Genomic DNA, 10,048 nt, shown 5'->3' with positions numbered 1-10,048 from the left:
CCACCTGTTGCCCATTTGCAGCCTCTGACCACCACCTGTTGCCCGTTTGCAGCCTCTGACCACCACCTGTTGCCCGTTTGCAGCCTCTGACCACCACCTGTTGCCCGTTTGCAACCTCTGTCCACCAACTGTTGCCTCTTTGGAGCCTCTGAACGTCTGTCTTTCGGCACGTCCATAGTCCCAGACCTTGTTCCTTAGGGTGCTTGGAGTCTTTGCCCACAGGTTGGGATGCTGGTTTAAGGTGTCACAATAATTTCAGTTATGTTGTCTGTTTTTTTTGCTTGTGTTCTTAGATGTCTACACAGATGAGCTTCTGACTTACTATAAACTTACATTATTGCGGTCTGATGAATGGTAGAGAGGAAACCGAGAAAATGTTTCCTCCTGCCTGCAGCAAACTGATGCCACCATTGTAACCTTGCCAAAGTCACTGGCTGGAGATCAAAGATGACCTTTTAATGATAGTTGTTGCTTTTCTAAAAGTCATCCTGCTGCATATTCTGACATGTCAGGAATCTATTTGTACAAAGATACCGGTATGTTACCGACCGCTCCAGTTTTAGGTCAACAAGGTTAAGATGACAGCCAGGTAACTAGCATTTCCAGAAAAAAAGCAGAAGTGTGTTGAATATCACCACTTAAAATTCAGCCTTTTGGTCATTCAGGGCAAACTTTGACCTGAACAGAGTCAAGTAAAAACCTTTTTGGCGGTGAAATGGTACAAATTGTTTATACCGATGTATAGCAGAGATCTATAAAAAGGAACGGCCAGGAGAAGGATTTTCACCCCAAAATAGGACTGTGAAAGTCAGGAGCTGCGTCAAGTTTTCTCGCGATCGGTTGCAACTGGAAATTCTGAACAGAGATTTTAATAGGGTAATGAGCGTGGAATGAGACGATACGAAACAAGGACACCCTGGAGCAATGCACTCAATTAGAAGCGAGTGTGAAATCACAGTCGGGCACACCGCAGTGCCTAACCTATTTATACCGGTCTCTATTCCTCCAACCAGCAGGAGTGGACGGTTCCCATGAGCCTGTTTGATTGGCTGCCTGTGAAGGGTCTGGCCTCCCATCTTCCTTTTCCGGATCGTGGAAAGAGACACTAGCATGTTAGCAAAGCCCAAAAAATGCATATGTAGTACCTTACTAAAATGACTGCAAAATTTACCTGGGGATCTGGAAGACATTTAGTGAGATGGTAACTGCCAATTGTGGACTGATAACACGTACATTGCTTCATTGACTCCCAATATCATGCCACGTGTTGGGAAAGGGCTCTCGGAAGCTGCAGTTCTGGGGGTGCGGCAATATTAGTAGGATCTGACCTGATAGTAGCAGCTGCCCTGCAAGAATTTACAAGATTGAGAGAGAAAATGATTTGAGGTCGATTTGGCTAGGGAGAGTAGAATCTCGTCCTCTCCGATGCTGCCTACTGTCTAATTTTCTTGATTGATCTGTTATTACCCCTTGTAAGGGGGATTCTATTCAATGCAAAAAAAATGTAAATAAAAGAATATTGAGCCTCAGTCATTCTACCAAACACATTTTATAGCAGTCTATTATATGACTTCGTCCATTCTCTCTGTATCTGACACCCTCCCTTCATTTTCATTTGTCTTGCATGATATTAGTTGAGCAACTCAGGCCAGGCCCCACCACTTTGCTGGTTCAATGCGTTGCAAATAGTGACAAGACTTCTCAAGCTGCAATATTGCAGGTGTGGCTTAAGATTTTGGCTCATACAAGAGACCCTAACTTAAATTAGAACTTCAGTCTAACCTTTTTTTTTTTCCTAATTATAAGGAAATAGTTTTAACATTTGTCGGTTTGATCTGTGTTGGTGTCCTTGTCAGGTAATCATATTCATTGTCAGGTAATGAAGAAAAAGCTAAAATGTTATGGTTGTCACCAGAGCAGGAAAGATTCTTTTATGCAGACACTTGTTCCCTGTTCTAATGGCAAATCATAAAAATGCAAATTTTGCTCACTTTTGGGATAATTTTACTCTTTTCCTATGTTAGGCACGGGACAGGAAATTGGGTGAAATCTCAGCAGGAATACAAATGATAAAAATCTTTCATCAATTCTACAAGGACGATATATTTTTTCTTTTTGATAATGTTGCAACTACATAGCTTTTTTATAGTTTATTTTTGGTGGTTCTGCTGCTACCTTTCGGGCTTCCGGGAGTTCGGGCTTCCGGACTCCTCTCCTACATCTCAGCTCCATGACTTTCTATGACTGACACCTCTGGGATAGACTTGGTAATGTGATGAGGTCACTGAATGGATGACAGAAGAGTGGATAGATTGGGACGTCAACAGTGTTGCAAATTTTTACACAGCATTATTGCGTACCCATAGGAAATAAAGTTTACAGTAGCACTGGCCGGATCAATAGGTAGGTACTTTGATTGAAACCCAAGTATTTATTATGATGTAGAACAGGGGTGCCCAACAGGTGGATCACAATCTACCGGTAGATCGCAAAGGCAAAGCGAGTAGATCCCCGAGCCCTGTCCACGTTTTTTCTGTTGGTAGATCATTTTGACTTGATCATTTTAAAGTAGCTCACAAGCCAAAAAAGTGTGGGCACCCCTGATGTAGAATAACAAGTTTATATTTTGTATATTGAAATCATGACGCTTTATTTCAGATAATTTCGTCATTTTGTCTGAGGTTCCACTTAGAAAAGTGTTGACTAGAATTTTACTTTAAATGAGCGAGTGGTGCAGATTCCACTTTTGTCTACTCTTGTAATTCTTGTGTTTGCTTAACAACATACACATTACAGAGTGGTGGCGTTGGTATGTTTGTGTTTGAAAACAACTCGCTTAATGCTGGAAATCCCCTTTTTTGACGAGACCTCTTTTGGCTTCTAAACATAACACGAGACTAAAACAGAAGAAACATTGTTGCTTGTGCATTCATGAGGCTAATGCTAGGCGTAGATTGTGGAGGATTTATGGGCATTCGTTGGCCTAATGCAAGGCGTACAATATGCAGCATATTTTGGTATTTGTTGGCCTAATGCAAGGCATTCATTGGCCTAATGTTTAGATGTTCAATGTTCAGCATATTTGGGCATTCATTGGACTAATGTTAGACGTTCAATGTTCAGCATATTTGGGCATTCATTGGACTAATGCTAGGCACACAATATGCATCCAATTTGGGCATTCGTTGGACTAATTACAGGCGTACAATATGCAGCATATCTGTGTATTCGTTGGCTTAATGCAAGGTGTACAATATGCAGCATATTTGGGCTTTCGTTGGCTTAATGTCAGGCGTACAATATGCAGCATATTTGGGCATTGGTTAACCTAATGGCAAATGTACACACTGCAGAAATTTTGGGCACTCTGCCTAATGCAAGGCATATACAACATTTTTTGGCATTGATGAGCCTAATGTTAGGTTTATATTATGCAATGTTTGTAGCTATTCTTTTGTCTAATGCCAAGTATAATAGATGCAACATTCTGATTCCTTTAAAAAGCATTGACCCTTCTCACGTTCATTTTTGTTTATGATGCCATTTTCAGAACTGGCTCTTTGTATAGAAAAAAAACAAAACAAATGTGCATCTGACATAATGACATAGTGACCCAGGGCCCTGGTTGTCCGTTATCTTATTTTTGAAAGAGTACCATTAAAAAGGTATATATGTAATTGTAAATAATTATTAAATCTTTGTATATGTATTATAATTTTTAGCTCTCAAGTGTTCCTCCTGAGGAAGTGATCTTGTTCCACGAAACGTGTTGAGGATAGAGCCATTAAGATGAATCATGTATTCATGACTGTTTTTTGTATTTTTAACTGGTTTTAATCATTATAAAGTTATTTATATTTTGAAGATTTATCTTAAAAGCTTTTTCTAATCTTATTAGTGTTAAACTTCTTCCCAGTACTTTGTAGGAAATAAAATGACGTGTCTTACTCTTGTCTGCAGGTGTAATCGTCAGATATGGCGTTCTAGTTACACATGGAAAATTTCTGTACAAAAATAAGGCGGAAAGAATTGGAAATCCTGTAATTTTTTATTGGATTTTGTAGTCTTGCTGTTTGTTAGATTCATGCTTCCTTTATATACTGGTGACCATTGTCACTGAGACAGAAACTGATGGTAAATTCAAAGTGTTGGCTTTCCACCAGACTAATAGGGAAGGAGTCACTAATTGTAGTAGCTTGGTGGGATTTTTTTTTCACCTTCTGTAGCACAAGGATTGGAAAGCAAATTTCCATAAAAGAGGGTTTTAAATCCTTTACATTAGCCAATACCTTAAAAATATTGGATGTGCACAAAATGTTTTGCTATGAAATGTAAAATATATGCACACAATAGAGCCAAATTGGAATGTGGAGGTGCAGAATATATTTCCTCTTCTTTAAAAAAGCAGCCAAAGTAGCAGGAAAGCCTGTTGCCTGCCAGCAGAGAAAAGACTCTTGCTTTCTAGGTGCGAAAGCAGCGGTTTCTCTGCAGGGGTCTGAAACACTCCATGCGTTTTCTGAGCTCTGGCATCAGCAGGGAGTATAGGATTTTGAGTGCAGAGAGTCATAGATCATTTAGTCATGGATCTGACTAAAGAAAGTTTGGTTTCAGATCCCTGCAGAGAGACCACTCCTTCCACATAAGGATCGCAGGATCTTCTCTACATCATGCTAGCAGAGGACAGTTGTTTTTTTATTCTGTTTTTGTGGTATTAGGTACACCTGGAATGCATTTCTGTGATTTTTAAACTGCAAATTCTGTTGGGCTTGTCCAAACCTGGTGAAACTTTCTTTGCACTGAAAAGTAACTTCTCCCACAATTTGTGTATCTTTAATTTGTGTCAGGGTTACATTGATCACATTCCTTGCTTTATGCAAATCATATTTATGTGGATATATAAAAAAAACAAGTTGCCACTTAAACGTCTTATGAACGAAAGAGTCTGGCAGAAATACATCTGCTGAACCTGGAAGAACTTGTATATTCAAACCAGAGAACGCAGTCTGGGATTTCCCTTCACTAGCAAAACAAAGATATTATGCTTAAGCATGCAAAAAGCACCTTTTTTTTTTTTTTTTTTTTTTTTTTAACCCCGTGATACTGCAATTTTGTACAAAGGTTGTCTTTTCAGAATGTCCTGCATTGTGACCTAATTTGCAGCTCCATAACTATAGGTGTGCCTAAATATTTAGCATGATAATATGTACAAAGTACAGCCAGCCGCTCCTCATTTTAATTTCTGCAAGCAAACACAGTGTTGGCATCCGGGGAGCCTTTCATTTTCCCAGCCAACCCTTACGGAGTCTCGCTGTAGTCTTGAAGCACTGGTGTTTTCCCAGAATAGTGTGTGAATATTCTCCATGTGGGTTTTTTTTTTTTTAGAGATTCACATTTCCCATAGTCACAGAGCTATGTTAAACTGGAACAAGTATTAGAAACTTTTAAGTAAGTGCATGCTATGCTATGTGTAAGTTAAACACCTGCAAGTATCTTGAAGAGAATATATGTATACAGAATATAGAATACATTGAGAGAATAGGTTTCCCTACAATCCCCCGAGGAAGCCGAAACCGGCGAAACGCGTTGGCATTCGGGATCCAGCTTCAATATAAATTGTACTTACATTTTGGCAGTTATCAAGCATTAAGTCTTTTACAACTACCCTTACTCGTTTGTAAGGGAGTTCATATAATGACAACATACACATACAAAGGTGTTCACCTCATTAACATTGTTTGCAATGTGTGAATTAAACACATAAAAGCATTTTAGCCTAAAATCCCCTGCTTTCCCCTCTTCTTCCTTTATATATGATTTATCAAGGGGATTGGCTCTTTTAGAGATAAGTGAGTTATATGGTATTACACCCCCCTACTCCCCCACCTTTGAATCTGACTATAGAATACATTGCTTGGCCATTAGAGGGAGCTCTCAGTGGCTCAGTACAATGACTTTTGCCTACGTCTAATTCTGAGCTTCCCCTGGCTGTCGGCAGCCTTGGGTGATGCGAACATGTGCTGCAGTCTGCATCATATTCCACCAGCGGGCAGGCCCATGACACCTTATTGAGTACTCTGTGTTTGAGTGATACTCCGTGTCATTTAACTTTTAGGACTGAAGACATCTTGTGGTGAAGACGTAGTACTGCAGGTGAATAAAGGGGAAATATTTCAGCCTGAGCTGCTTTTTTTAAAATGTTGTCTGTGTTAATGCTTTAGGATAATTTTGCCGATGTGAAATCAGAAGATCCTGGCTTTTTGAGGCAGATACCAAAACAGAAAACTGGGGATTGCCCTTTAAATGATATAATAATTTATGATCAGCAAGGTGGCTTAGTGGTTAGCACTCTGGCCTTTGCAGCGCTGGGTCCCAGGTTGGAATCTCGGCCAGGACACTATCTGCATGGAGTTTGCAGGTTTTCCCCGTGTCTGCATGGGTTTTCTCCCACGTTCCAAACACATGCAGTTAGGTTAAATGGCTTCCCATCAAAATTGACCTTGGACTGTAATAATGACATATGACTATAGTAGGGACGTTAGATTGTGAGGGACAACTAGTGACATTGGTATGGACTTTGTACAGTGCTGCGTAATGTGTTGGCACTAGAATTATTGGCACAATAATAATAAAAAATAATAATCTGCTGTGGAGCTTTTTATCATCTTTGTCCATCCAGTAATGTCAGTTCTTTGAAACAGGAGGTGTCAGATGATTGATACCAGAGGACCTCACAGAGTTGCTTTTACTTTCTGTTTCCAACAAATCGCTACTGAAGTCCCACATCTAATGCTGGGCTGGGCTTCACCAACAGCAATGGCCTCCAGGACCAGTAGAGGGAATGAATCTCCATAGCGGAGACATATCCCGACCTACCCAAAATTGGAAAATTGGATTTTGCAATTATTTGCAATTGCAATTTTTGGGTTTAAAAGGACAATAAAATGGCCCAAAATCAGCTTGCCAATAAGAAATGGAAATACTCATAATAGGTTGTTGTTTTTTGCATAGGTTAGGACTTCCAACGCTGCAGGGAATACTAGCCAATCATTATTGGTCTGTAGCACATGTGTTTTTATAGCTTCAGCAGAATAATGTTGTCTGATGGCACAATTTTTGTATTTTTCTATACCAGAGAGGAAAGTGCAGAAAGAAAGATTCAGTTCTGCTCAGCTGCTCTGTGTTGGCGGCCTGCGCGCACCACTCCGCCTCATTGTGTAAGCATCAGTCTATGTACACAGATTTAGACATTCTCAAGAACTATAAACAGAATCTACTGATTTAGGGGAATACCAGGCTTACCAATGTATTCTTCTTAAAAAATTCCAGTGAAAATGATTATTGGGAAATTTTAGCATTGTTTTCTGCGTTATACTTTTGGTTTCTTAACGTACATTCATGGTGTTTGTTTTACTTTTGCACAGCATATTCCAGCTTGGAGAACATTTTTAGAAAGTGGAGCTGCCTTTTAGACAAGACCTCTAACTGCATGCAATGAATGAAACTGGAGGCAGAGATCACAAAGTTGGCAAATTTAGTTTTATGTATGGGTTAATTTTTATTAATATTATTACACAGTATTTATATAGCTCCGACATATTAGGCAGCGCTTTACATAGTTCATAGTCATTTCACTCGCTGTCCCTCTAAGGAGCTCACAATCTAATGTCCCTTCTATAATCATATGTCATTACCACAGTTTAAGGTCAATTTTGGGGGAAGCCAATTAACCTAACTGCATGGTTTTGGATTGTGGGAGGAAACTGGAGTACCCGGAGGAAACCCCCACACTAGGGGGAACCTGCAAATTCATTTCAGTCCTGGCTGATATTCGAAACTGGGACCCAGTGCTGCAAAGACCAGAGTGCTAACCACTGAGCCACCGTGCTGCCCGACATGTCGGTTGAACGTACAGCCTGGAAGAACTACTCCTCTTTTACCAATGTACACACTCCGTATTTCATTCCAGTATAGAGTGACTTTAAATCCTCCTTGTGTTTGTAATGGATATATTTGGTTGTCCATGGCCTGATCTGACCTTCTGCAGGGTGTGCGGTAAAGATAGGCGATCATAAGGTGCCGATATCTCATCCAACCTTCCCTTCTGTTTGCACTTATCTAAGCAAAGTCCACAAAGCCTCTGCACCACCATAAGGAATAATCTTCTTGTATGTGTATAGAATACATTTTAACCATTTCTGCAGTCTTTGGCTTCAAAGCAAACCTATACTTGCAGGTATAATTATGGTTATATGTTTGCCCTGCAATGGCCATGATTTATTAATGCTCTCCAAGACTACAGAATATAGACACGGAAGAATCTAGAATTGATTTCTTCAAATAATTTATTAGTTATTAAATGTTTTTAATCCTGGATAAGATCCATTCTATGCTTGCTGGATCACCCGGGTTCTCACATTATGGTCTATTTTTTTCAACCTTGTAGAGCTTTATTAAATCAGGTCCAGTATGTTGAACCCATTTCGGGGAACCGTACCGCTTAAAAGAACTGCTAGCATGAACATGCCTCTAGTGCGGTAGGATAGGCATTTGACAAAAAAGCATAATAAGGAAAGTGTGGCTTTGTTTTTATGTGTGATAAACCTCTCATGAAGTTGGCTAGGTTCTTATCGCTGTAATGTTGCTCCTGGCTTGCTCTTATGTTTATCTATGTTCATATTTATTTATTGTGGAGGCAATCTACAGCGCAGTACTGTTCACATCGTGTCCTCGGCACATTCACTGTAATGTAGATTATCCTATATTTTCTAAACGTATCAGGGTGTTATGCTGGAGAAACTGCAACCACATAAAGTAACGGTATGCATACTCCATGTAGCTTTGGATGAGATATAAACAGTGCAGTCGGCAGGTTGTTCTTCATTGCTCTATGGTGCAATGCTCATTGTAAACTCCTATTGGATTGGGGTCAGTTTGTATAGACTGGTCTACGGCTTGTAAGCCCCACTGTGTGGTCTGACGTCTTTCTCTCTTGGCGTTATGCATACTCCATGCAGTTTTGGATGAGATATAAACCAGTGCAGGCGGCAGGTAATTAACATTCGCAGTTCAGTTCTTCATTGCTCTATTGTGCTGTGCCCATTGTAAACCTCCATTGGGATCGGACCAATTGAGCCAGCTTGCCTCCAATCGCATCAGTGAGCCTTGGGTGCCCATGCCACAAAATCTGCTGTTTTGGGGATTTTTAGACTGCTTGTTCAGCCTTGACAAAGTCACTTGGTTCCCTACACTTGGCCTGTCCTAGTCTTCCTGGCTATTTTCTTTTTCTTTTTGCTGCAGCAGTTGAGGCCGGGGGGAGGTATAAGATACAAACTGTATGATGGTTACCAAAAAGTTGATGCACTCTTCTTTTAGTTGACATTCTTCTCCCATGCTAAGGTACCATGGACGGCTCACTGGCTCTCCGCTAACGTGCCAAATACTGACTAATGTGTATAAAACAGGATCACTGCATTATGAGAAACATTCACTCAGGACCACAGAGTGAATGTTTCTGACTTGTAAATTGCACACCATGAATCTCAAATATATGTCTTTATACAGTTCTTATTTGTTATTTAGTCTTGTTGGTTCTCAGTATCTCTGTTTCTACAATGTAATATCTTCCCCAACACAAATCTCCCTATACCATGTCTACATGATTGTGTTGTACTATCTTTACATACTAATATACAGTACACCACACACATTGCTGGAATATGAATTTGTAAAAAGAAGTCTGCAGTTCCCCCCAGTTTTCTGTTTCAGATTATTGAATTTATATTTGACACTCTGGTCTTCAGAATTGAGCTCCCAAAGTGATCCCACCCAAATTATTTCTCTATACTAGTTGTAGGTTAGGTTTATGTTGCACTTGTTAAGTCTTCCAAGGTGGTGGTAGTAACATTGCTCTCTAGTGATTGGATAGGCTACATTCTCAGTGATGTCACCGGTCTCTAGTGATTGGATAGGCTACATTCTCAGTGATGTCACTGGTCTCTAGTGATTGATAGGCTGCATTCTCAGTGATGTCACTGGTCTCTAGTGATTG

At 40.1% G+C, this 10,048-nt stretch overlaps 1 protein-coding gene across 4 annotated transcripts in view; it reads left to right on the top strand.

Moving 5' to 3' along the window:
• The window catches only part of TRAF3 (TNF receptor associated factor 3), a 74,653-nt gene that overhangs the window by 22,641 nt on the left and 41,964 nt on the right, over window positions 1-10,048 (top strand). The gene's annotated exons all lie outside the window — the stretch shown is intronic.

The sequence above is a fragment of the Pyxicephalus adspersus genome, chromosome 12 (genome assembly GCF_032062135.1).
Source record: "Pyxicephalus adspersus chromosome 12, UCB_Pads_2.0, whole genome shotgun sequence".
NCBI classification, from domain to species: Eukaryota; Metazoa; Chordata; class Amphibia; order Anura; family Pyxicephalidae; genus Pyxicephalus; species Pyxicephalus adspersus.
The sequence above is the reverse complement of the archived record's forward strand: the minus strand, read 5'-3'. Positions and strand labels throughout refer to the sequence as shown.